Raw genomic sequence first — 5,881 nt, forward strand, 5'->3', positions numbered from 1 at the left:
GTGTTTTACATACTTTGGACATGTTGTCAGGAGGGATCAGTCCCTGGAGAAAGATATCATGCTCTGCAGAGTACAGGGTCAGCGGAAAAGAGGAAGACCCTCAACGAGATGGATTTGACACAGTGGCTGCAACAATGAGCTCGAGCATAACAACAATTGTAAGTATGGCTCAGGACCGGGCAGTGTTTCGTTTTGTTGTGCATAGAGTCGCTATGAGTCGGAACCGACTCGATGGAACCTAACAACAACAGCAACTTATATGTATATAATCATACAAACTATGCCCTTAGCTGCAATGGAATTAAACTGGAATTCAATAACAGAAAGACAGCTGGAAAACTCAAAAATATGTGGAGATTTTGAACAACCCACTTTTAAATAACAAATTCATCTGAGAAAAAATTTTCGAGAGCAATTAAAAACTATTTTGAAGTAAATTAAATGAAAATGGGTAAATCCAAACATGTTGCATGCAACAAAAGCAGTCTTTTGAAGGAAATTGATAGCACTGAAAAATATTAAAAGGTACACAAACTCAGTAATCGAAGCTTCCACTCTATAAAACCAAATTAAAACCAAAGTAAGTAAAAAAAGAGATAAAATACAAAACAGAAATAAATGAAACTGAAAACAGGAAATGAATAGAGAAAATCAATGAAACCAAAAGCTGGTTCTTAGGAAAAAATCAATAAAATTGATAAATCTCTAGACAAATTAAGCAATAAAAGGGAGAGAGAGAGAGAGGTACCACAAATTACTAAAATCAGAAGTAAAAGAGGGTCCATAACTATTGATCCCGTGGATGTTAAAAGGATAGTAAATTGATTCTAAAGTTTGCATATAGAATAAAAGATCCAGATAGCCAACATAAGATTGAAGAAGAACACATTTGGAGGACTGAAACTATCACTACCCAATTTCAAGACTTCTTAGTCAGTAATCAATACAGTGTGGCATTGGTGAAAGTAAAAACAGATAGATCAATGGAGAAAAACAGAAAGCCCAGAAATAGACTCAAACATAGGTAGTCAACTGATTTTGACAAAGGGCAAAGGTAATTCATCAACTTGTCGATTGAAAAGGTGCTATGTGACCCTGCATCTGAAAATATGTAAATAATAAGTTGTTTCAAAATTATATTCATGTCTCCCAGAACCTTGCTACCTACACAATATATTGATCAGCTACATCCTAAATTTGATAGGTATCATGGAGGAGCAAATATTTAGTCATTGGAGCCATAAGATCAAGTCAATTTGAATAAAAAATCTATCAGGCTGACCTCAGATTTCTTCAGTCAGTTAAGGCGAAGCCTACAAAGTCCAGGGAGAGCAAAAATATGCACAGTGTTTTATAATAGGCAAAAATTACACCCAATCATCAAATAAATGGAGAAAATACCAGAAAACAAGCAAGTAAGCAACAACAAAAAAATGACTTTCATAAGGGAATATATCCACCAATAGAATTATACCTACGAAATATGTAGAGATTATGTATAAAGAACTGAAGGTGAACATATTAATACTAATAATTAAATAGTGCCATAGCTAGCCAAAGTTGATTTAGTAAAGGATTTCATTCGGCCTTTGAGAGTGGGTATGCAAATATTTTAGCACAAACTACTACTGTTTAAAGTTTATGGAGCTTTCTTCTTTTTCTGGTAGTAGACACTGTCCTAAGAGTGCTACGTCTTAACTCACTTGGTTTCTCTCTAGATTCTTTTGAGATTGGTGATACTATTAACTTTCTGTATCCGAGAAGAAAAAAGAACACGCACAGAAGTTGTTGTAGGCTGAATAATGATCTGCCAAGATGACTGTATCTAATCTCTAGAATCTATGAATGTTGCTTAATATGGCTAAAAGAACTTTGCAGATGTGACTGTGAATGATTTTGAGATTGGAAAGTTATCCTGGATTACAAGCATCTTCATAGGAGGGAGTCAGAGGGAGATTTGACTACAGAAGTCGATGTATTTACAAATTATGAAATTTGAGTGATTTGAGGAAGGACTCCTCAGCCCCGGAATGCAGGTAGCTTCTAGAAGCTAGAATAGGCAAGGAGATGGATTTTCCTCTAGCACCTCTAGAAGAAACCAACCATGACAACATCTTAACTTTTGGCAAGTAAACCAGATTAGAAACATCTGAACTTTAGAGCTGTAAGAAAACAAATCTATGTTAAGACATGTTTGCAGTGATTTGTTACAGTAGCCATAGGAACCTAATACAGAAGGGTTAGTTAATATGTTCATTTTTACACAGATAACAAAACCAAAATCTGAACTCAGATATTTTTACCGCATTACCTTTGCACATGTAAGTTATTCGAAAGCAAGAAGAAACAAATTCAACATTACTATCTAGGTTATGGAGCCCTGATAGCACAGTGGTTAAGAACTTGATTGCTAATCAAAAGGCCGGCAGTTCAAATCCACTAGCTGCTCCGTGGAAACCCTATGGAGCAGTTCTACTCTGTCCTATAGGTTGGCAATGAGTCGGAATTGACTTGAAGTCAACATGTGTGTGAACATTAATGACCAAAGACGAGAAGAATTGTGTGATGACATCAAGGACATCAAACATGGAAAAAAACAAAAGTTCATTAAAAAGAAAGAAAAGATCAAAATGGCTGTCATTGGGACTCTGAAGCTTGCTCTTGTGTACAGAGTAGCTGTACTTGGAAGAAGTGTAACCAGAATGATCCTTAGAAGCAAGGATGGTGAGACTGTGTTTTATGTACTTTGGACATGTTGTTAGGAGGGATCATGCTTGGCAAAGTACAGGGTCAGCAGAAAAGACGAAGACCCTCAGCAAGGTGGATTTGACGCAGTGGCTGCAACAATGAGCTCAAGCATAACAACAATTGTAAGGATGGCCCAGTGTTTCGTTCTGTTGTGCATAGAGTCGCTATGAGTCGGAACCAACTGGACAGCACCTAACAACAACAACAAAGTAAACAGAAGAAATGATGAAGTAAAAGAACTGAAGGGAAGATTTCAAAGGGAGGTTTGAGAAGACAAGGCAAAATATTTTAATGAAATGTTCAAAAATCTGGAGTTAAAAAACAAAAGGGAAGAATACTATCAGCATTTCTTAAGGTGCAAAAACTGAAGAGAAAATTCAAGCTTCAAGTTGCAATTTTGAAGGATTCTACGGGCGAAAAATTGAATGATGCGGAAAGCGTCAAAAAAAGATGGAAGGAATACTGAACCAAAAAGAATTGGTTGACATCAACCATTTCAGGAGGAAGAATATGATCAAAATTTGATGGTACTGAAGGAAGAAATAGAAGGCACACTGAAGGCACTGAGGAAAACCAAGGCTACAGGAATTGATGGAATACCAACAGACGTGCTTCAACAAACAGATGCAATGTTGGAAGCATTTACTCGTCTATTCCAAGAAATTTGGGCTCTCAGCTTGGGCTCATTTGAGGCCTAGGTGCAACTTTTTTCAGTCGCCCCACATCTGGGTTCATCCAAGACCAGCTGCCTCCGCCATGCCACCAAAGTTTGAACCCAGTGAGATCGAAGTCGGTGCCCCAGTGGGGAAGTCAGTGCTACATCTGCTCTGGCCCCCAAGATCAGCCCCTTGGGTCTGTCTCCAAAACAGTTGGTGATGACATTGCCAAGGCAACTGGGGACTGGAAGAGACCAAGGATTAGAGTGAAACTGACCATTCAGAACAGACATGCCCAGATTGCAGTGGTGACTTCTGCCTTTGCCCTGATCATCAAAGTCCTCAAGTAACCACCCAGAGACAGAAAGAAGCAGAAAAATATTAAGCACAGTGGAAATATCACTTTTGATGAAATTGTGGGCATTACCTGTCAAATGCAACACCGATCTTTAGCCAGAGAGCTATCTGGAACTATTAAAGAGACCTTTGGGACTGCTCAGTCATTGGGCTGCAATGTTGAAGGCCACCACCCTCATGACATCAACAGTGGTGCTTTGGAATGTCCAGCTAGCTAAGAACTACAAAAGAAGATATTTCAATAAAGGATCATTTGATAACAAAAACAAAAAAAAAAAAGGAATTTGAAAGACAGCTACCTGGCCAACAGACTGGAAGAGATCCGTATTTGTGCCCATTCCAAAGAAAGGCAATCCAACAGAATGAGGAATTTATTGAACAATATCATTAATGACATATGCTAGCAAAATTTGCTGAAGATAATTCAAAAACGGCTGCAATTGTACATTGACAAGGAACTGTCAGAAGTTCAAGCTAGACTCAGAAGAGAGCATGGAATTAGGGATATTATTACTGATGTCAGTTGGATCTTGGCCAAAAGCAGAGAATACTGGAAGGATGTTAACCTGTGTTTTACTGACCCAGGGCTGGATTCTCTAATATGCAAAGAAAGCACAGTTTTACTTGTGCCTACTAATTTGTAGTAAGTTTCGCCACATGAAGTGAAACCCATGTGAAATTATTCAATACAGATTGGTAAATAAGCACAAGTAAGCCTGTGCTTACCTTCTTTACCCAATCATCTACCCATCTACCCCTATCAGAGATTGTAAATTTGGAAAGAGGTTTCGATTCTATAGGAAGGTCCTGTGGGGTTGGGAGAGACCGATGCCAGTCATACCTAGAAGCAGAATATTTGATGTGGTGAAAAAAATGTGAAACCATTCACTAAACCCGTTGCCATCAAGTTCATTCTGACTCATAGCGACCCCATAAGGTTTCCAAGGAGCAACTGGAGGATTTGAATTGCCAACATTTTGTAAGCAGCAGAGCTCTTAAACACTGCTAGAGATTAATAAATAGGCACAAATAAGGACTTGAAGCACTTATTGATGAAAATCAAAGACCACAGCCTTCAGGGTGGATTATGCTTCAGCAAGGAGAAAAAAAAAAAAAAACTCACAACTGGACCAATGAGCAACATAATGATAAAAGGAGAAAAGATTGAAGTCAAGAATTTCATTTTACTTGAATCCACGATCAACACCCATAGAAGCAGCAGCCAAGAAATCAAAAGATGAATTGCATTGGACAAATCTCCTGCAAAAGACCTCTCTCAAGTGCTGAAAAGCAAAGATGTCACCTTGAAGACAAAGGTGCACCTGAACCAAGCCATGGTGTTTTCAATTACACAATATGCTTGTGAAAGCTGCACAATGAATAAAGAACACCAAAGAAGAATTTATGCCTTTGAATTGTGGTGTTGGCAAAGAATACTGAATGAATAATGGTCTGCCAAAAGAACGAACAAATCTGTCTTAGAAGAAATGCAACCAGAATGCTCCTTAGAAGCAAAAATGAGGAGACTGTCTCACATACTTTGGACATGTTATCAAGAGGGATCAGTTCCTGGAGAAGGACATCATACTTGGTGAAGTAGAGGCCAGCAAAAAAGAGGAAAGCCCTCAACAAGATGGACTGACACAGTAGCTGCAACAATGGACTCAAGCATAACAAGGATTGTGAGGATGGCTCAGGAGCGGGTACTGTTTCATTCTGTTGCACCTAGGATAGCTATGAGTAGGAACTGGCTTGATGGCACCTAACAAGAACAACAACAAGCACAAGTAAGACCGTATTTACCTTGCTTATTGGATAATCTGCCACTGCCTACGATGCAAAGGAATTCACCTATGTAGATCATGACAAATTATGGCAACATTGTGAAGAATGGGAATTCCAGAACACTTGCTTGTGCTCATAAGGAACCTGTACACAGATCAAGAGCAGTTGCTCGAACAGAACAAGGGAATGCTGGGTGGTTTAAAACTGGAAAAGAAATGTGTCAGGGTTGTATTCTTTCACCTCACTTATCCAGTCTATATGCTGAACAAATGATCTGATAATTTGGTCTATATGGAGAAGAACGTGACGTCAGGACTGGAGGAAGACTCATTAAC

The 5,881-nt window shown here is 38.6% G+C and overlaps 1 pseudogene; it reads left to right on the forward strand.

The window, feature by feature from the left end:
• The first annotated feature begins 3,444 nt into the window (after window positions 1-3,444).
• LOC126058222 (60S ribosomal protein L12-like) lies at window positions 3,445-3,979 on the forward strand (annotated as a pseudogene).
• The last annotated feature ends 1,902 nt before the right edge of the window (window positions 3,980-5,881 follow it).

The sequence above is a fragment of the Elephas maximus genome, chromosome 14, assembly GCF_024166365.1.
Source record: "Elephas maximus indicus isolate mEleMax1 chromosome 14, mEleMax1 primary haplotype, whole genome shotgun sequence".
Lineage (NCBI taxonomy): Eukaryota > Metazoa > Chordata > Mammalia > Proboscidea > Elephantidae > Elephas > Elephas maximus.